The 23,300-nt window shown below is 38.3% G+C and overlaps 1 protein-coding gene across 1 annotated transcript in view; it reads left to right on the forward strand.

Moving 5' to 3' along the window:
• The first annotated feature begins 1,956 nt into the window (after positions 1 to 1,956).
• Positions 1,957 to 23,300, forward strand: part of LOC143632600 (UDP-glucuronic acid decarboxylase 6-like) — a 128,611-nt gene continuing 107,267 nt past the window's right edge. The window contains exon 1 of the mRNA XM_077101076.1: positions 1,957 to 1,970. The gene's annotated coding sequence lies outside the window, so the exon portion shown is untranslated. The remainder of the gene's footprint in view (positions 1,971 to 23,300) is intronic.

Below are 23,300 nucleotides of genomic sequence, written 5' to 3' on the forward strand. Positions count from 1 at the left end.
ATCCCATCTATTATGTAAGTAAAAGTCTATTGGATGCTAAGACTAGTCTGTTTTGAGAAAACCAGAAATTTCAGGTAGGATGGCAAAATGGGCTGTAATGCTGAGTGCATATGATATAGCATATGAACCTAGGACTGCCATCAAATCCCAGGCATTAGCAGACTTTATGGCTGATTTCACCCGTGAATTTAATGAAGAAGCAGACTTGGAATTCCAACAACTTGAAGAAACCAAAGATAAGTGGACTCTATACACTGATGGTGCTTCAAATGTTAGAGGAACAGGTCTCGGGATCCTGCTGAAATTGCCACAGGGGGACATTATACCTCAATCCATATCCTGCGGATTCCAAGCCACAAACAATGAGGCAGAATATGAAGCTTTGATAGCAGGATTGCAACTAGCAATCGACATGAAAATCAGGTTTATTCAAGTACATGTTGATTCATTATTATTAACTAATTATTTTAATGGTTCGTATACTGTTAGAGGAGAAAAACTAATGAAATATCTAGAGCTAGTAAAAAAAACTAGCAAAGTGTTTCGAAATGTTTGATATTTCACAGGTACCTAGAGAGGAGAATGTTGAAGCAGACGCCCTAGCATATTTAGCTTCATCCTTCAGGATACCGGAAAGTGTCAAGATTCCTATCATACATATCATGAACCCAGCAATAGGAGAGCAAGGTGTCAATGAAATATCAGAAGATGATGAAGATACGGGAGTCAAGAATCCTGAGGATAATGAAAACTCTTGGATTATCCAGATCAGGAGATATATTCTGGACGGAATTATCCCCATGGATGAAAACCCAAGAGCTTTTCGCACAAAGGTAATCCCATATACTATAATGAATATATTGTGTAGAAAATCTCTTGCATGACCATATCTTAGGTGCTTGGAGAAGGTAGAAGCTCAAGAAGTTCTTCAGGATATCCACGAAGGAGACTGTGGGAATCACACTAGGGGCAGAGTACTATTCTCCAAATCCTGAGGACAGGATACTTTTGGCCAACGATGAAGAGGGATGCTATGAATTATTCTCAGAAATGTGATTTATGCCAGAGGTATAGCAACATTTTGCACCAGCCAGCAGAACCCTTGTATCCTATTATATCCCCTTGGCCTTTCTTGAAGTGGGGTATGGATATTGTGGGGAAACTACCAAGAGCTCCAGGAGGAAAAGTCTTTATGCTGGCTATGGCGGATTATTTCTCGAATTGGATTGAAGCAGAAGCTTTTGTTCAAGTCAGAGAGAAAGAAGTTATCTCATTCATCAAGCGCAATATCCTGACAAGATTTGGAATCCCGGCAGAGATATGTGTGACAATGGCTCGCAGTTCATTGGCAAGAGAACCACCAACTTCTGTGCCAGTTGGGGAATCAAGATGATCACCTCAATACCTGTCCACCCTCAGGCTAATGGTCAGGCCGAGTCAAGCAACAAAATCATTATCAATAACCTGAAGGGCTCTAAGAAGGGAAAGTGGGCCGAGGAACTACCTTTTGTTCTTTGGGCAGATAGAACCACTTCAAAGAACGCTACTGGTCAGACTCCTTTCTCATTGGTATTTGAAACTGAAGCAGTTATCAAGACAGAGATGGTTATCCCTACGGCTAGAATCAGTCATCAGAATCCTGAAGATAATACTCAGAGTCTACTTGAAGATCTAGATTCAGTAGAAGAACTCAGGGATTTGGCAAAGATCAGAATGGCATCTTATCAGCAGAAGATAGCAAAGTCCTACAACAAGAGTATCAGGGTTCGTAGATTTCAAGAAGGGGATTTAGTTCTCCGAAAAGCTTTTCAGAATACTACAAATCCTGCGGATGGAAAGCTTGCACCAAAGTGGGAAGGTCCTTACTTGATTGACTCAGAAGTAGGAAAGGGGGCATATAGATTGTCTATTTTTGATGGTGACCTGCTACCAAGGGCTTGGAACGCTATCCACCTCAAAAAATATTTTATGTAAGGATTCTATCCTGAGGATAACTGCTACCCTGAGAAATTTAACAGTGATGTTAAACAACTAAGGTATATATTCGAATTTACATTTTTATTCATTTTCAATATTATTATTCCTTTATCACGTTACTGACTTAAGTATCGGAGGGGTGTTAGCAAGGCTAACACCCACCCCTCACCTAGATTTGAGTGTTTTGTAGCTTGAAGACATGTGGTATCCCCATATGGAATGAAGTTAATTTGGGCCTTGTCGCCAGTTTGTTTAGGCCTTGTCGCCCGTTTCTTTGGGCCTTGCCGCCAGTTAAGGTATTATTCAATGCCTTCTAAGGTTTAAGGGGTTTTTACCTCTTCTTAAGATCGCCTGTAGCGCACAGCCATAGTTCGAGAGGTGGGGCCAGCACATGAAATATAGTGACTTGTTACCTCGCTATCCTCAGCTATTGGTTTGAATCTAAAGTTAATGGTAGACGTACCATCCCTAAGGGCCTTGTCGCCAGTTTACTCCTAAGGTTTAAGGGATTTTAACCTCTTCTAAGGGTCTTGTCGCCAGTTTATTCCCATGGTTTAAGGGGTTTTCACCTCTTGTAAGGGCCTTGTCGCCAGTTTGTTTAGGCCTTGTCGCCAATTTATTTAGGCCTGGTCGCCAGTTTATTGAGGGCTAGTCACCAGTTTATTGAGGCCTTGTCTCCAGAATTTCTAAAGTTATTTTCAAGATAATGTTAATATTACAGGCCTATCAATATATTTCTGGAATTGGAAGTACATTATGAAGAATATTCTTATTACAAGGATGAAATGATCTATACCTTATCAGAATTAGTTGCTGTATGATTCTGGTATGACTTCCTATTTGTGAATATTCTTTATATCCTACTTCTTGCCTTATTTACAAAATTAATTTTATGACTTCGTGTTGGGTTATTGAATTAAACCTAATTTGTTAAGAAACTTCACCTGGATTTCTAAATTCTAATGAAATCAATTTTATTTTGAAGATTTAATAACATGAATGAGGATAAAATACCAACATAAGTCATAAAGAGTTGCTATACTAATATCATAGTACAAGAAAAGATGATTCAGGTTTCACTCAAAAAGGAGCCCATCCGCCTGAACCCTCATACTGTTCAAAAGTAGGAAATAAAAGTCAGTTTGGGCTTCATCCTGAACCAGGATCCCTCCACCCAAACTATTGTCCTAAGCATGTTATATTATCCTTACACAACCAAAATAAAAATTGTTCAAACAACCATCAGAAACATATCCAAACAACCTGAACACCAGGTTCAAACCTTTACACCATCACCATGATCACCCTCCTTCTTCTCCGATTCCGTCGCCTCACTAGCCTTCGTCTCCTTCATCTCCTCACTAGCACCTGTCTCCTTAATCACCTCACAGGTACCTGCCACATCAACCTCTTCTACCTTCTCACCCCTCAGCATCTTCAGCTTCTTCCTCCAAGCCGCAGAATTCCAGGAATCCATCACATAGCCCTTCGCTTGCACCTCCTCTGACATATTGAGCATTGACTCCAGGATACTGGTGGCTGCAGATCTCTTGGCCTCTTCAATAAACTCAGTCTACTCCAACTCAAATGAAGTTCTGAGGTCCACAATCTCTTTGTCCTTCTTTTTGAGAAGCTTGTTCTTTATGTCAGCTGCATGTAGAAGATCGGCAATCTTGACCTCAGCCTCTTTCAGAGCCAATTCAGCATCTTGGGATCTCTGATGGTAACCTTCAGTTTCCTGTTATCCCTAAATTAACATAATTTTTTCTGCATATTACTATTTTCAGGATAAACAAAGATACTTACTGTTCCAAGAAAGTTGGCGAGAGCTTGCAACTTCTCTACAGCATCGGTAGTGCTCATGTCGGCAAAGGGATCGGTTTCAGCTGAAGTGGTGGCCTTCCTTTTATTTTGGGCAGTGCTCTTTTGACGAGTCGTTGGAACCCTTACCTTCGGGAAGAGGGTCTTGGAGTGTTCCTGTTTCACTACGGTCTCGTCCTCGATGTGATCGTCCAAGTCAACTAAGTCGAAGGAAGATTATGGCTTTGGCATCTCCGCGCAATGATTTATCAAGTTATTCTCAAGAAAGTGAAATCCTATGAATTTTATGAAATACCCAAGATACTTACCAGAAGACATACTTTCAAGAGACTTCGCAGCGGTCGCGCTTGTTTCCACTGTTTCTTCTTCTAACCAGTATTCCCTATCTTGTGCCGGAATTTTGAACAACGCCTTGAGCCTTCGATTTGTATCTTTCCTGTACCTTATAATATCCTCAAACACAACTGCAAAAAAGAAGCCGTATTAATACAAACTGTTTGCAAAAATAAATTCTATCCTAAGAATTTCATACCCTTGTGAACCCATTTAACAGGCAAGTTTACTCCATGGGGAATAGAGTCACGACGAACGAAAAAGAATTTCTTCTTCCAATCGTGATCATTACCAGACACCTTGGGGACCATGTAAAGGCGGCTGGATTTGGATTGAAGGCAGTAACGGCGAGATCCGTGCGTACGAAGGTTATAGGTTGCGGCTATTTCAGGAATACCTATGGACAGTTCATGGGTTCTATTCAAGCGATCTATCGTAGACAAGACTCTCCACACCATTGGCATGACTTGGGAGTAAGAGAACCCGGTGATGTCAAAGAACTCCTTAATGAGTGGGGAAAATGGATACGAAAGACCGATCGAAAATGGGTAATAGAAAAAGCAAACCCTGGTTTTAGAAGAGAAGTCAGCTTTGACTTTGGGGTCGTATGGTCTAATGATGGCCTCAGCGGGTAACGAGCCTGAATCTTTCAGAAACAAAATGTCGAGATCTTTAAAAAGACACTGGTCTTCATCAGTGGTAGGGATGTGACCTGGTCGAAGAAATCTTCCGAGGTTACGAATGAGTAAGGATTGGGCGATCGAGGGGTTCTCTTCCTCATTTTTGTTCGAATTAAAAGCTTCAGAAAAATTAAGAAATGAGAGAAAGAGGAACTGACCTGATTATGAAGCGGTAGAAAGATTATTATTTTGAGATTTGGAAATGGCATGATTATAACCTAATGTTGGGTGTAGATTTTTTATCCTCAAGATTTGTTATGATTCAAGGATTCCGAGCTAACCTACCGATGCAAATATTCTGAGCATGATATTTGACTAATTCAATTGTCCTATACTATTTTTGTTTGTTTTGCAGATACGACCACGTGATTAATGTGATTATAAGAACGTGGGATTGCAACGGATATTATTTGAACTTCGTCAACTCGAACATGGGCAGCAACGGATCATGTGAAACTTAGTCTAGGGTTTGTTCCGGATTTCTCAGAAATTCTGTTGTATTCTTTGCTTATTTAAACGAGCTGATAAAATCGACCAGAACACACACTTCACGGCTTTAGCTACTAGCACTCATTGTAACACTTAGCATCCGATTTACTATCAGCTCCACCACTTGTAACCACCTTTTTGTTATTAATAAAATTGACGGTGATAGTTTTCACCGTCCGAGGGTTTTTTGTGCCGGAGATTCTCATAATCAAGGGCTTTTTCCCTCGTAATCAAATCGTCGTGTTCATTCATTTTACAATCAAGCACTCTACCTCACGTACTAATTAGATCAAAAGTTACTTTGTTAATTTTTTACGGAAACACCTAAATATCCAAGAACTTGTATAATAATGTACAAATGAAAATACTTAAGTTTTACAACCAAAAAGTTAACAATAAAATCTTTAAATAAAAGTTCGGTTTTCGATTCGGATCTAGTTTCGGGTTTAGACCGAGTTTAGAATCTTCAAACCCATAACCATGGAACTCATAAAAATGATTTTATAAACTGAGATATAACATTAAACATGTTTAAAACAAGTATTAACTAAAACTAGTAAGCAAAGTTTGATTTACGGTTTAGAGCTTTTACGGTTAAACCGAAGCATAGACCCTTAAACCTATAACCATGGAACTTGTAAATAAACTAAAATGAGCGAAAGTTAAGCATTGTTAGTATGTATAAACAAGTTATATAAGTATATATAGATATCAAGAAGACGAAGTTCTCCATGAAGCCTTGCTTTACAAGGTCCGAAACTTAACCAACCGGGGTCGGATAAGTAACTACCAAAGGTAACAAGGGGCGTATATTATATATATGTTGTGCCATAGGCTTCAAGTATTAATAAGAGTTATCTAGTTAATTAAAATGAAAGACTATGGTTAGTTTGACTTCAGAAGTCAAACTACCAAGAATATGAAGAACAACCTATGAATCTTTAGAATTGAGAGAGAATTTGGAGTATGAGCAAGTGTAAAATGAAGAATATGGGTGTGTATATATAGGGTAAGGGTCAAAGCTTTTTTTCAAGGTTATCTTTCATGTTTACATGCAAATAGGTTGGTTAAACAAACAAGCAAATCACAAAACAACACGGAAAAAACGAAATATATGTGCATGCAGCCCTAGGTGCCGCGCGACCTAAACGAAATATAGCGTGGCGGCGTGCCCAGGGGCGGTTGCCTCAGCTCGTCTTGTGGTTCGTTACGCGTCCCGAAAGTTCGTTTTTGATGTAATTTAGTCGTTTTAAAGGCATTTTCGAATCCGTAAAAGGGGTTTTTCAAATTGAACCAAGGGGGATGATTTAGTAACATAAAAATCCAATATTTTATATATCATAAGCTTCGGTTTACAAAATAGGTTGGTTTACATAGTAAAAGGTTACAAAACGAATACAAATCGAGACCTGAAATTGACGAATGTCACAATATCCCCTACTTTAGGGAATTTCGTCCCGAAATTAAGATGAAGATGATGATGCGAGCAAGTGTGGCTACTTCTCTTTCATTGCATCTTATCGTTCCCTAGTGAATTCCGCGCCACGCCGTGATTCCATCGAACATTTACTAACCGAATACGACTACGCTTGGTTTTCTTCTCATTGCGGTCCATGATCTCAACGGGTCATTCAACCATGATCATCAACTCATAGACATGTACTTCGTCAAGAGGTATATGGAGATTACCCTCGGCTAAGCACTTTTTAAGATTCGAAACATGAAATGTCGGATGAACACCGACAAGTTCTTGCGGTAGTTCGAGTCGATAAGCTACTTTCCCAACACGTTGAAGGATTTTGAAAGGACCAACGAAACGAGTAGCTAGCTTACCCTTCTTTCCGAAACGGACTACCCCCTTCCAAGGAGATACTTTCAGAAGGATAAGATCATCAACATTAAATTTGATCGGTTTTCGCCGTTTGTAGGCGTAACTCTTTTGACGACTTCTAGCAGCTAGGAAATTCTTACGGATTTGATCAATGACGTCGGTGGCTTCTTGGACCATTTTGGGTCCCGTGATTTGATCTTCACCAATTTCGTTCCAACTAATCGGGGAACGACATTTACGACCGTAAAGAGCTTGAAAAGGAGCCATATCAATGCTAGAATAATAGCTATTGTTATAAGAGAACTCGATGAACGGAATGTGAGAATCCCAATTTCCACCAAAATCAAGACTACATGCTCGTAGCATATCCTCGAGTGTTTGGATCATATGTTAGTATTGACCGTCTGTTTGAAGATGATAAGCGGTGCTAAGATCGAAACGAGTCGTATAATTCTTCTCGTTGACCTTAAGTTGCCTTAATGAATAAGCGATGACTTGACCGATAATATCCAGCTAAACTGAGTAAGGGAGCATTGCAATGTCCTTGATGAGAGGCATCGCAAAATACAATGAAATCGTCGTTTCCATCGAGAAGGTTTAGGATAGGAGCATTGCAAAGCATATCCTTGAAAGTATAAAAGGCTTCCTCTTGCTTCGAACCCCAAATGAATGGTTTCCCTTTATGAGTAAGGGAGGTAAGAGGCAAAGAGATCTTGGAAAAATTCCGAATCAAAGCCGATAATATCCAGCTAAACTGAGGAACGATTGAATTTCCGAGGGAGTCATTGGAGTTTTCCAATCCTTAACGGCCTCAATTTTAGTGGGATCAACATGAATACCTTGTCGTTTGCGATATGTCCTAAAAAATGAACCTCCTCGAGCCAAAATTCACATTTGGTGAACTTGGCGTAGAGTCGTTCGATTCCATGGAGTTCGATAATAGAACGCAAATGGTGTTCATGTTCGGCTTTAGATTTAGAAAAGATAAGGATGTCATCAATAAAGACAATAACGAATTTATCAACTAATGGTTTGCAAACGCGGTTCATGAGGTCCATAAATACCGCAGGTGCATTTGTTAACCCGAAGGGCATAACCGAAAATTCGAAATATCCATATTGAGTATGGAAAGCGGTTTTCGGAATGTCTTCTTCGCGAACACGCAATTGATGATAACCCTATCGACGATCGATTTTTGAGAAACACGTTGTGCCTTGAAGTTGGTCGAATGGGTCGCCGATTCGTGGCAATGGATAACGCTTTTTGATGGTGAGTTTGTTAAGCTCTCGGTAATCGATGCACATACAAAACGAACCATCCTTCTTTTTCATGAAGAGAACGGGAGCGCCCCAAGGAGAAGAGCTAGGACAAATGAAACCTTTATTGGAAAGTTCTTCGAGTTGGTTCGACAATTCTTGCATTTCCGACGGGGCCACGGGCATCGCGCCGGGCACAAGATCGATTCAGAATTCAATCGGACGAAAGGGCGGAAGACCGGTGATATCGTCAGGAAAGACATCGAGTAAATTACGAACAATGGAAATATCTTGGATTTTCCTTTCCTTTTTGTCTTTTGTCACCGCGAGAGCTAGAAACGGAACATACTTTTGGCGTAAGTACTTTTGTGATTGGGAGCACGACATGAGATTAAGTCTTTAGAAGTAGCGTTTCCAAATACTTTAAGAATTTTGCTGTTGACGAACGGAATGCGAATGAATTTATTGAAGCAAACAACTTCGGCACGGTGCAAAGATAACCAATCCATGCCTACTATGACATCAAAACTTCCCATTTTCATAGGGATGAGATGGATGAAGAATTTATGATTAGCAAGGATGAGAGTACAATCGCGGATGACGGAATTGATGGTAATGGAATTGCCATTGGCGACTTCAACAGAAAACGGTCGGGAAAGCTTAGTTCGAGGCATAGCAATTTTCGATTCAAATTTCAGAGAAATAAAACTTCTATCGGAACCATTATCAAATAAAATAGAAGCCAAATGATGGTTCACCAAAAACATACCGTTCAAGACATCGTTTGCCACTTGAGCTTAATTAGCGTTCATCATAAAAACTCGCCTGTTGTTGCCATGGTTGACTTGAGGTGCTTGTTGTGGAGGTGGAGGTGGTGCTTGTACAACTTGGATGGGTGGTGCATTGAGTTGGGGAAGTTGGGGTTGGTCGGTTTGAACTTGGTAAGCTTGGGTTTGGTAGTATGGTGTGGTCACGGTTTGGGCTTGGTTGGCAAAAGTTAATCGTGGGCAATTGTTGCGGAAATGGTTAGGATCGCCACAATTAAAGCAAGCTCGGGGTTGTTGGGGTTGGTGTGACACTCGTCAATTTCAGGTTAACTCCGTTAATCCGAACTCCATTAATTCAAGCTCAAGATCACACGAACTGTGTCATTCCAGTTAACGCATATCTCATTACATTTAAATTAGAGTTTAAATGACGCATGACAATCATTACACAAGTAGTCTTTCGGAATTTCACCGAAACACACACGAGTCGACTCAAACCGTTGGTGAACAAACATAAATATCATGAACAAGTATTTTATAATTAAGGTGTTAAGTTTATGTGTTACTTGGTGTTTATGTGTATAGAGTTTATTATGAAGAAAGTAAACTAATTTGTGCTAGAAATTGGTTAACTAGAAGGTTAAGGGGGTGAAGTGTAACATAATCATTATATAAACAACATTAAACAATAAACCCTAACCCTTTCCCTCCCTCCCTCTCTCCCTTGCGACGACAGCCACCCATACACCCCTCCACTCTCCTTGTTCGACCAAAACACACAACACACACACACACATATACAATCATCTTTGCAAGCTTATTGAAGAATCTAAGGTGCTAACTAGGTAATTAACACCCTCTCTAGCCTATTCTATTGAATTAATTGCATGATTAAACATGATAATCATAAACCCTAAATGTTAAATGTGTAGATTATTGATATGCTAGGGTTGTATGCATGATTTCTAGTTCATAGGTTAACAATATGTTGAGTTTTGATGAAAACTGATGCTGGACAGATTCTTGAATTCGTGTTTAAACGACTGTAACTCGATGTTAATATTGTGTTTGGAAGTGATTGTTAATTCTATGATGTAGTAGGTCGAGTCTAGTTTCTATAGAGTCTAAGTTTGTAACTTTTGGACGAGTAAAAGTTAGTTTTTATTATTTTACAAATCTGTTGTGCAAGTCTGATTCGGGAAGCCTGCTGGTAGGCTGTTTTGCGATTAAGATATCTCATAAAAAACAGGACCAATGGGGTTCATTCTACTTCTGGGAGTTAATATTTTGAGTTACAAATCTAACCCAATTGGTCTTGTATTAATTGGATTTGCCATGTAAGGGGAATAAAAAATAACATTCTGTTGCGCATGATAATGACTGCTGTGTGTTTACTGTGATGTTTTGATCATTGTGAGAAAAACGTATATGATAAAAATATAATAAAAATATTTTTAGAAACCTAACTCAAGTGTTCTTCTGTGATGATTTTTGGTGATTTATTGGACGTGTATTGATTTATTAAATAGAGTAATCTTGTCGAGTAAAAATCTGCTTGGATAAATTAGCTGCTGAATTACTTAAGTTACCATGAAAAGTGTATAGTTGATCGATGTTTGCTATGTGTATGACTTAATTGCCCTTGTGGGAGTTAGTTTACTAGTAATGTACAATAGTAACACTTGACACAATATTTGTTCACGCATGTAGCTTATCACCAACGTGTTTGTCGAGTCTTACTTATTTCACAAACGAAACACGAAACGCATCTCATGCATAAGTTTTATGTGTCGAGTTTAGGACTCACTCGTAGTTCAAATACTTAGAAAATCTCGTTTTGTTTTTAGAGCACTAGTGAGTATTTTCTGTGACGCACACCTTTCTCGAATTCTTTTTGTTATCTTCTCAAACAGTGAGTTTCACGGCCCCTTTTACTCTTTTTAAACACTTTTATTAGGGGGGAGATAACATACTCCATGCTTTAGAGTTTATTATTCTTTATATATCACTTGTATGGCTAAGTGGAAAACAAACCAACTAAAGTCCTTATTAACATCGAACCGGTTAATATTTGGATAATAGCGAGTCACCTTTGAGTAGTACTACTGAGTTTGACAAACCCCACCCAACTCTAAACTCGACTGTAGGTCAAGTGGGTGTAATCTTGGCTAAGGAAATTGATAAACAGTGGTCGTGGTTGACATGGTGGCAAGGAAATTGATAAACAGTCAGCTTCGGTTTCGAACACTTAGTAATGCATGATTGATAGGTTAGTTACCTATTGATATATAATTGACTTAACACTATCTGGTAACGCTAAAATGCAAACGCTTTATTTGTATAAACTTGTGAACTCACCAACCCTGTGTTGACACTTTTAGTATGTTATTCTCAGGTAGCCGAGGCGGGCGCACGGTATAGGACATGCATTCGCTAAACACTATTGCTTTAAAAACTTCTTTTAATTTTTATCTTGATAACTTGGGTTTTAAGTCGTCCTGTGTGGCGCAACTTTTTGTTTTAAAATTTACGTTTCCGCATTTCATTTAAGACTTGATGTTTTGTTGGTTTTGAAAACTTTAAATATGGTGTTTGATTAAACTAATGATTCCGATCCTGTTAGTTCACACACTCTGACGATAAAACTCCGTTAGTGGATTTTGAGGGTGTGACAGTTGGTTTGGTGGGTAGGGAGCATATCGGTTTTGAGAGTTTTGGGGAAAGGTCCTTGGTTGGTTAGGTTGGGTTCGTTGGGTGGATCGGCAAGTGGTGTTGAGATGGCCTAGCCGGTTACAAATGGTACATTGGCGACAAGGCATGTTTGATGGGTGATGGAATTAGCAAGTGTTGTATAGCGAGACGGTACGGGTATAGGGTCTTCGGTTTTGGGGTGGAGCTTGGGTTTGATTTTGTTGAGGTTGGGGTTGGTTGACGGCATAGTTTCGGTAATTAGTTGTTGTGATGGGATGAGTTGGAGTAGTTAATAGCTTGTGGTGCGGGTTCAACCTTGGCTTGCGGTGCGGGCTCGGGCTTGGCTTTCTCGTTTGGCTTCTGGAGGGTTAGGGTACCCGCCTTTACGTGATTTTCCGATAGCGTACCGGCTAGAGTGATGGCATCCTCAAGATTCACGGGTTTGCTACTCATGATTGAGTCCCGGATTTGCATCGGTAAAACCCCAATGTATTTGTCAAGCTCACGCTCAGACGGGGTAACCGAATATGGGACGAGAATGCTCAACTCATGGAAACGGAGTGAGTAGGCGGCGTTATCACCTCTATCTTGCTTGAGGTTCCAAAATTCTTCCTCAAGCTTTTGAAGTTCATGTATGGGACATAGCTTCTTCATCATAATTGCTTTGAGGTCGGACCATGGAAGAGCCATAGCCGCTTCCGACCCTTGGAGGTGGATAACACTACCCCACCATGTTAGAGAGGTTTTTCTAAGCATGCTTGAAGCGAAGTTTATCTTTTTCGCTTCGGGGCACTCGCTATATCGAAACACGTTCTCCATAGACTCGAACCATTGCAACAAGGTAGTCGCACAGTTCGTACCCAAAAATTCGGTTGGGTTGGCACTAGTAAATTGCTTGTATGGGTAGAATGCGGGTTTGGGTTCAACGGGTGCAACAACAGGTGGGGGAGGTTGGGTAGCTTGGATTTGGGTCACAAGTTCAGGAATCTCAGCGGCCATTTGCTTGACGATAAAAGCAGCCATACATCGGTTGGTGTTCGTGCGCAGTCTTAGTGGAGGCATTCTATAAAGATTATCAAGAAATGGAATAAGTTTTGGGTAAAAAGAAATGAATATGAGGATGTATAAAAATAAAAGAAGATGAAGTTTAAATTTTCTTGATTGTGAATCCTAGAGTTAGTAAGGAGAAAATGTTAGTGTTAGATAAAATAATAAGCTTTTGTATATAAACAACAAACCGAAAACAAAACGTAAATGATTTTTTTTTTGAGAGGTTAAAGCTTGAAAATTTGAGATTTTGAGATTTATAGAGTCGGAAAATCGTACATGAACCACCATGATTTGATAATCCAACACTAAAAATTTTTATAAAACAACATATTGGGGTCTAAACATGTGTACGAACCACCGCGGCTTTTTCATATTTTCGACTCAAATAACGATAATAATACAATAAATCAAGATACAACGTCATGACAAAACACTAGTACACGAACCACCGTAGTTCTATTGTTTTGACACCGAATATTTAGGATGGCGACCGGAACCCTCGCATTCGACTACTTAAAGTATTGACATGTATAACACTATTTCTGGCCTAGAAAACGAGCACTATAATCCAACCATCCTAGGTAAGTAAATCACCTTAGATTCATGGAATCTTTTTGTCAAATGGTCGTTTTATAATGTATCGTTTACTATGATGGCTACAAACCCGATATTACGCAACCTTTAAGGGATTTGAAACAACGGGATCCAAGTTAATCTTGTAATCCATAAAACACAATAAAAATATACTTTTGCGTTTTAAGGTAAGGATACCTTGGAAATACTATAAAAGTGTGTGTATGTGAACATTTAGGATATTGGTGAATTTTAAACAAGTTTATAAATAACATGCAATATGAACAAGCAATTTTAGAGTAAACATGTATGAGCATACGTATAGGACCCTAAGCATAACAATTATAGGTCGTTACGTCTAACCACCTATCTTATTGTCATGGCTCGGATACCAATCTGTCACACCCCGACCAAAGGCGGCAGAACATGCCGAGGTGTAACGATTGCCCATAAGCACATGACACTAATTAAAGAGACAATATTTAACAAACTCATTTAATTTACAACATCGAAAATGTTACATAGCAAATATTCAGAAAAAGTCATAACAAGTTATCACAAAATATAGCAAATCAAAATTTGTTCATTTTACTAATATCCTAGAAGTCTTGACAATGTTTTCTCCACAAGCTCGACTCAACCAAGATGCAAACCTGTAACATTTCATTAAATAAAGTTTATCAACACAAAGGTTGGTGAACAATTCATAAGTTTGAGCATATAAGTATATAGTAAGAAAAAGCCACAAAACTCGTATACGAAACAATAAATTAAAGCAATAATTTGGATAAAATCGCTAATAGAATTACGTTAGTGACACCTAACTATAAGTGGATGCCAAATAGTCTTGGATATTATAGTTATCGTTAATTGCATTACGTTAACGACACCTTGATATAAGGGGATGCCAAATTGACTAGGATTTTATAGTTCCACTAACCAAAAGCGATAAACACATATGCATATAATCATAGAATACCAAATCGAGCAATTATTCAAGTAAAGTATACAATAACGTTTGTGGTTTAAGATTCAAGTATAAAACATTTAGTTGAATAAGTATGAAATGTCACCCCCAAAACAAAAGATAGAAAACGGGGGTATGAAAGTACACATTCAAGTAATAAACTTGAAAGGTGATAATTTGAAGATTGGCCGGAACGACGGGCTTAACGAACAATGCCTAAAAGAAAAGAAGTTTCGGATTTAGAAAGATTGTCTTGAAAGTCTTTTAATAAAATAAACGCTGAGAATTGTAAACAATTAAAGTTCAAGGTTTGAAATGTAACTATTTAAGAACTTATAATAATAACCCTTTAAAAATGTAAGTTAGCTCGAAACCGGGTTAAAGTATCTTTCCTTAATATTTACTCAACCTATGTTAAGTAATAAGGTGGGTAAATTGCAAGTATGCAATTCCCTTTGGAATAAAGATACTAAAACGGGTTTTTAACGAGTGTTCGGGTTGTTGGTTCGGGTCTTGACAATTGGTGAAACCCAAAGTCAACTTTCCAAAATATTAAATGTTATGAGATAACTCATAAAAATCCAATAATACTTAACCAAGTATGTAGATCTATTGTTTTATAACTAACAACGTATGCTAAGCGAGTGTTCGGTTTTGTCCGTCCAAACTTTGTTATGAGATCAAGTTGGATTCAAATTTCCAAGTACTTAAGAAAATAATTAAAATCAGTTTGTAAACTATTTTCAAAGAAATATACAAGTCTTGATAGTTAAAAACACACTTGTGTGTCTTAAGCGAGTAAAAGTCGGTTTAGTTCAGTTTGGTTCGGTTTCCATCTCACAATAAGTTCATAGATGCTTTCCGCATGCCCAAATATCCAAGAACTTGTATAACAATGTACAAATGAAAATACTTAAGTTTTACAACAAAAAATTTAACAATAAAGTCTTTAAACAAAAGTTCGGTTTTTGGTTCAGATCTAGTTTCAGGTTAAGTCCGAGTTTAGAATCTTCAAACCCATAACCATGGAACTCATAAAAATGATTATATAAACTGAGATTTAACATTAAACATGTTTAAAACAACTATTTAACTAAAACTAGTAAGCAAAGTTTGGTTTATGGTTTAGAGCTCTTTACAGTTAAACCGAAGCATAGACCCTTAAACCCATAACCATGGAACTTGTAAAGAAACTAAAATGAGCGAAAGTTAAGCATTGTTAGTATGTATAAACAAGTTATATAAGTATATATAGATATCAAGAACACGAAGTTCTCCATGAAGCCTTGCCTTACAAGGTCCAAAACTTAACCAAACGGGGTCGGATATGTAATTACCAAAGGTAGCAAGGGGTGTATATTATATATATGTTGTGCCATAGGCTTCAAGTATTAATAAAAGTTAGCAAGTTAATTAAAATGAAAGACTATGGTTAGTTTGACTTGGGAAGCCAAACTACCAAGAATATGAAGAACAACCTTTGAATCTTAAGAATTGATAGAGAATTTGGAGTATGAGCAAGTGTAAAATGAAGAAGATGAGTGTGTATATATAGGGTAAGGGTCAAAGCTTCTTTGCAAGGTTCTCTTTCATGTTTACATGTAAATAGGTTGTTTAAACAAACAAGAAAAACACAAAACAACAAGGAAAAAACCGAAATATATGTGCAAACAGCCCTAGGCGCCGCACAACCTCAACCCTTGCCCTGGCCGCGCGGCGAGGCGTTCTCGGGTGGGGGTTGGCCCAGCTCGTCTTGTGGTTCGTTACGCGTTCCGAAAGTTCGTTTGCTGTAATTTAAACGTTTTAAAGGCGTTTTCGAATCCGTAAAAGGGGTTTTTCAAATTGAACCAAGGAGGATGATTTAGTAACATAAAAATCCAATATTTTATATATCATAAGCTTTGGTTTACAAAATTGGTTGGTTTACATAGTAAAAGGTTACAAAACGAATACAAATCGAGACCCGAAATTGACGAATGTTACAGTAATCTTATATTCTAACTAACTTCTTAATAATTAAATCTTGTTGTTGCAACATATATATAATATATACCCCTTTTTTTCCTTCGGCTTTCACTTCTCCAGTCACGGTCGGGTGAAGTGTCGTGCTACAAGGCAAGGCTTCATGGAGGATTATTATAGTCCTTGATAAACACTTTAATTTATGTTTTAATTTTGTTTATGCTTATTAATATTGTTTAGTACTTACTTAATTTTAGTTTCCAAATCATTTTTAATAGTTCAATGGTATTGGGTATGTGGCCACCATTTTCGGTTTCATCCCGAGTCAAGAGCCGAACCAAAACCGAACTTTTGTTTTAATACTTTATTGTTAACATATCATATGAAAGATTTGAGTATTATTATTTATTAAGTTTATTTTAATGAGTTCTATGGTATTGGATATGTGGAAACCATCCTCGGTATTATTCCGAGTCAAGGACCGGACCAAACCGAACTAAACCGAGTTCACTCGCTTAAGACACACAAGTGTGTTTTGAGCCACCGAAACTCATATTTTTCTTCAAGAATATATTTTTAAACTAATTTTAAATTATTTTCTCAACATACTAGGCATGTCGGAATCCAACTTGATCTTATAACAAGTTTGGACCGGTAAAACCAAATACTCGCTTAACGGACGTTAAGGTTCTTCACAATAGAATGATATACTTGGTTAAGTTTTTTTGATTTTTAACATTTATCACTTTGGAAAGTTGACTTTGAGTTTGGTTAATTATTAAGACTCGAACCGACAAATCCGAACACTCGTTTAAAACCTCGTTTTTGTATTTATATAACAAAGGGTCTTGCAATAGTGCATTATAACCCACATAATTACTTAACATAGGTTGAGTAATACAAATGAATAGAATACCAAGACTCGGTTTCGGGTAAAGTTATTTTTCGAGAAACATTTCTTTAATTTCTCAAATATTTACATTTTAATCCCTAATCTTTATTTATTTACTTTACTTGTCATATATTTTACTTTGAACCCTTTCAAGACTAACTACTAACTCAAGACCCATTTAATCTAGGTCTTGCTCGTTAAACCGATCTTCGATTATTCACGAATCAATCTTTCAAGTTACTTAGTTAACGTGAGTACTTTTTCATCCCCCTTTTTTCATCTTACGTTTTGGGGGTGACATTGCATACATATTCAAATTCAAATGATTTTTACTTGGTGTCTCAAACCACAAACTCTTTAGTATATGCTACTTAAATAAATTCTCGATTTGGTGTTGTATGCTTTACATGGTTACATGCTATATGTTAATTGCTTAAGGCGGGTTGGCCTATATGAAACTATTAAGTATGATCATACATTACCCTTACTATATTTGGTCGTTACCATATAGAAAGATGTCTCAAACTATTTACTATTTGCATATCTAAATTTTTGTTATTATTTATTGTTTCATATACAAGTTGTGGATTCCATCTATTATATACTTATTGTTCAAAACTATGAAAATTGTTCACCAACATTCGTGTTGAAAAAGTTTATTTTATGCAATGTTACAGGTTTATTACTTAGCTGGTTTGGAGACTTGAAGAACTATTATCTTGTGACAGTTTAGGTTATTAGATATAAAAGAACAATTTATTTGTTTGACTATTTATTCGGTTATTTGTATGAACAAGTTTGTGTTATTTGGTTGATGTAATGAAATGAATGAGTTGCTTAAAAATTGTCACTTAAATAGTATGTTGTGTTCATGGGCAATCGTTGCACTCCGGCATGTTCCGCCGCCATTGGTCAGAGTGTGACAAGTATGTTGGTTGTTACTTATTAGAAAAGATCCTCATTTACTTATGATTTATATACCGCAATTGTTGCTTTTATTTATAGTTTCATATACGAGTTGTGGATTTTGCCTCATATTATATATACTCAAAACTATGAAATTGCTCACCAACATTCGTGTTGACAAATATTATTTTATGCATTGTAACTGGTTTGATTATTGGTTGATTGGAGTTTGAAGATGCTATCTTATTTTGAGACCGTTTAGGTTATTAGAAAAATGAACGATTAAATTCTTATATATGGTGTTTTTTTGTATGAACAAGATGTGTTACTTTTGATGATTGAATGAAATTAATGAGTTGTTTATATGTTGCACCCCGGCATGTTCTGCCGCCTTTGGTCGGGGTGTGACAGATTGGTATAAGAGCCATGACTATAGGATAGGCGGTTAGACGTTACAACTTAGTATAGTTTATGCTTTATGGTCCTTATACGTGTTGCTTATACGTGTTTGTACTTGATTGTTCATTTCACTTATATATTTATTTACTTATTTATTTCATTTAATCCCAAAAATATACACATTAACACACTCTCACGGTATTCCAAGGTATCCTTACCTTACCGCAAAAAGTAGGTTTTTATGGATCACAGACTTAATTTGGATCCCATTATTTAAGATCTCTTAAATGTTGAATTTATATTGAGCTTATAGGCATCATAGAGGGCGAAATACTAGGAAAGGATCATTTGACAAAAAGGTTCCTAGGATCGAAGGTGATTTATTTACCTGGGATGATTGAATTATAGTGTTCTTCCTCTAGGCCAACAAACCGTGTTATATATGTCAACACTTTAAGTTGTTGAATGCAAGCGTTCCGGTTGCCTCCTTATATTTTTGTTGGAAGCATAAAAGCCACATTGATACGTGGACTAGTGTTTTCGACATCTCAACCTCCTCATTGTTTACTTTTATTGTTATTATTACAATATTTGGGACAAAACGTGTAAAACACGGTGATACGTGCACATGTTAAACTCCTGACTTTACCACGATTTTTAAGATTTAACATTGGGACAACAAGTCATGGTGGTTCATGCAAGTTTTCCCGCTTTTAAAACCTAACACATTGTTTTCAAACTTCAACTATTTAAACTATTTAACATTTGATCTATTACTTGATTTACTAGCAAAAAGAAAATATTTTCTCTAACATCCTCATCCTCATAACTCTAGGAGTCACAACCATTAACACACCATGTTTACATATCATCCTCATACTTATATCCATTACCCCATACTTATATCATTTCTCTTTTATTATTCTATAACGCCTCCTCTTCGTCGCCACACTCGCAAGCCTAACTCCGGTCGTCGGATGGCCGCTATGGTTGCTAAAGATATCGCCGTTGTGATTTCCGGACTAATAACTCAAATTCAAGCCACCCAACCCACCATTACCCAAGCTATGCCTAACCTCGCACCGTTCGCCTTGAAAAATTTCACTGGTGCCAACCATCTTAGTTTTATGGCAAGAACTGTGCCACTACCTTGTTTCAATGGTTCAAAAAGATGCAAGGCGTTTTCAATCTTTGTGAATGCCCCGAATCCAAGAGAACCACGTATGCCTTAAGCATGTTCGAGGAAACTGCCCGCACTTAGTGGAATAGCGAAATGTTCACCAATGGGACGGAAGTAGCTATGGCCTACTCATGGACCAAGCTCAAGGAAGTCATGATGAAGAAATGTTGCCCAAAACATGAAATCCAAAAACTCGAACCCGAATTTTGGGAACTTAAGTAAGAGAGTGGTGACAACTCCGCGTACTCCAACCGCTTTCATGAGCTTAGTCTATTGGTTCCTCACTTGGTCACTCCCCTCGAACGGGCAATTGATAAGTACGTCGGGGGTTTGCCTATGCAAATCCGAGACTCGGTGATGAGTAGTATACCACAAACGCTCCATGATGCAATTACCTTAGCCGGTGTTCTTTCCGAAAACCATGTCAAAGCCGGTACCCTCACTATCAAAAGCTTCAAGAAACCCAATGGAAAGAGTACACCCGAACCATCAACCCTCACCAAAGTTGACCCTCAACCTCAATCAATAAATTACTCGAACTCATCCTACCACTCCAAGAAGAAAAGCAAACCCAACTACCGAAACTATGCCATCACTCACCCATCTCAATCCCAAGCACCTCAAAACCGAAAATCATATTCCGGCTTGTATCCTTTGTGTAACACTTGCCACGCCATCATCCTTCCTACTCCGCTTTCCGCCAATGCACTAAGTGTAACCGCTATGGTCACCTTAGGAACGTGTGTCGGGAAGCCACTAGTGGGCAACCCGCTCCACCAAGATTTGCTTCATCTAACAAAAACCATCCCATGCCTTTTGCTCTAACTCCTCCCCAACCTAGAGATTGTTTCAATTGTGGGGATCTGAATCATTTCCGCAATGCTTGTCCTTGACTCGCGTTTGTTAACCAAGCTCAAATCATGCCCACACCGTACTACCAAAGCTAAGCCTACCACTTTTAAACCTATCAACCTCAAGTCCCGCAACTTTTGGCTCCTTCGGCTCAACCGCTCCAAACGATGCAAGCACTCCCGCAAGCAATGCAAGCTCTTCGTCCAGCTCAACAAGTCAACCACGACAACCAAGGACGTGCTTTTATGATGAACGCCAAGCAAGCTCAAGTTGCCAACGACGTGGTGAATGGTAAGTTTTTAGTAAATGGACATTTAGCTTCAGTTTTATTTGATATCGGAGCTGATAGGAGTTGTGTTTCATTTAAATTTGAATCTATCCTTTCCGTACCTCGCACTAAACTTTCTCGCCATTTTTCTGTCGAAGTCGCCAATGGTAACTCCATAACTATCGATTCGGTCATTCGAAATTGTATTCTCACTCTTTGCAAGCGCGAATTCCCAATGGACCTCATCCAGATGCAAATGGGAAGGTTCGACATCATAATAGGTATGGATTGGTTAGCTTTGCACCGTGCCAAAGTCGTTTGTTATGACAAATTTATTTGAATCCCGCTCGTCAATGGCAAAACCCTCTCAGTCTTTAGCAAAACGATTCACAAGAAACTCAACCTCATGTCATGCTCTCCATCTCGAAAGTACTTGTGCCAAAAGTACGTTCCATTCCTAGCCCAAGCGGTGGTAAAATACCTCGAAGAAAAGATAATTTAAGACATTCCCTTTGTTTGTGAATTTCCTGGTGTTTTTCTCGAAGACGTCTCTGGTCTCCCGCCCATTCGTCTGGTTGAATTTTGAATCGACTTTGTGCTCGGCGTGACTCCCGTAGACAAGGCTCCCTATCGTTTAGCTCATCCGGAATTGCAAGAGTTATCAAACCAACTTCAAGAACTCTCCGATAAGGGCTTTATCCGTCCAAGCTCTTTCCCTTCGGGCGCTCCCATCCTCTTCGTGAAAAAGAAAGATTGCTCGTTTCGTATGTGTATCGATTACCATGAACTCAATAAACTCACCATAAAAAATCATTACCCTTTGCCTCGAATCGACGACCTCTTCGATCAACTCCAAGCCGCAACTTGTTTTTCCAAAATCGATATTCAATCGGGTTATCATCAACTGCGTGTTCATGAAGACGACATTCCTAAAACCGCCTTTCGTACTCGGTATGGGCATTACGAGTTCATGGTTATGCCATTTGGATTAACCAATGCACCCACATTATTCATGGACCTCATGAACCGTGTTTACAAATCATTCTTGGACAAATTCATAATTGTCTTTATCGATGACATCCTCATCTTTTCCAAGACCAAAGCCGAACATGTGCATCATTTACGTTCCATTCTTGATCTCCTAAGAAAGAACAACTTTATGCCAAGTTCACAAAATGTGAATTTTGGTTAAAAGAAGTTCAATTTTGGGACACATCATCAACGATAAAGGTATTCATGTTGATCACGCCAAAATCGAGGCCGCAAAATATTGGAAAACTCCATCCACACCCACGGAAGTCCGATCTTTCTTTGGTTTAGCCGGCTTTTATCGGCGATTCATTTTAAACTTCTCTAAAATCGTGTTACCCCTCACCGCACTAACTCATAAAGGAAAACCTTATTAATAGGGACCAAAACAAGAAGAAGCTTTCCAAACTCTAAAGCATATGCTTTGCAATGCTCCCGTCTTGACTCTTCCCGATGAAAATGACGACTTTGTTGTATTTTGCGATGCATCCAACCAAGGTCTCGGTTGCATTCTCATGCAACGAGGTCAAGTTATCGCATATGCCTCAAGGCAACTTAAGGTTCACGAAAAGAATTACACTACTCATGATCTCAAACTAGGTGACGTGTTTTCGCTCTCAAAATCTGTAAACCTTATCTTTTTGGCATGAAATGTGTTGTATTAACCGATCATAAAAGTTTTCAACACATTTTTGACCAAAAAGATCTTAACATGAGACAACGTCGATGGGCCGAATTACTTAGTGATTACGATTGCGAAATTCGCTACCACCCTGGTAAATCAAATGTCGTAGCCATGCCCTTAGTTGCAAAGTTAATGTCAAATCCGGTCTGCTTCATAGCGTCATCATCCAAACCGATCTTCAAGACCGCATCTATCGAGCAAATGCACATCCATTGATGAAGGAAATATGTACGAAGAAATGTCATGTGGAGCTGAACTTCAACTCGAAACCAAACCCGATGGCTTGCTTTATTTTCTCAATCGTTTGTGGGTTCCCGATCGTGATGAACTTAGTACTTTAATTCTAGACGAAGCTCATATGTCGCGATATTCCGTGCATCCCGGTGCGGATAAAATATACTTCGATCTTTGATCTATTTATTGGTGGCCATGTATGAAAAAGTACGTCGCACTTTATGTCTCAAAATGTATTAGTTTCTCAAAGGTTAAAGGCGAACATCTAAACCTTTTGGTTTATTCGAGCAACCTCCTATTCCCGTTTGGAAATGGGAAGACATTGTTATGGACTTTATCACCAAATTACCCCCCCCCCCCACTCAAATGAAAAATGATAGTATTTGGGTAATCGTTGATCGATTAACCAGATCGACTCACTTCATCCCGATCCGAGAGAAGTACTCTGTCGAACAACT

The sequence above is a fragment of the Bidens hawaiensis genome, unplaced genomic scaffold (genome assembly GCF_021521415.1).
Source record: "Bidens hawaiensis isolate Kalapana, Puna unplaced genomic scaffold, B.hawaiensis_p1.1 tig00006484_1, whole genome shotgun sequence".
In the NCBI taxonomy this organism is placed as follows: Eukaryota; Viridiplantae; Streptophyta; class Magnoliopsida; order Asterales; family Asteraceae; genus Bidens; species Bidens hawaiensis.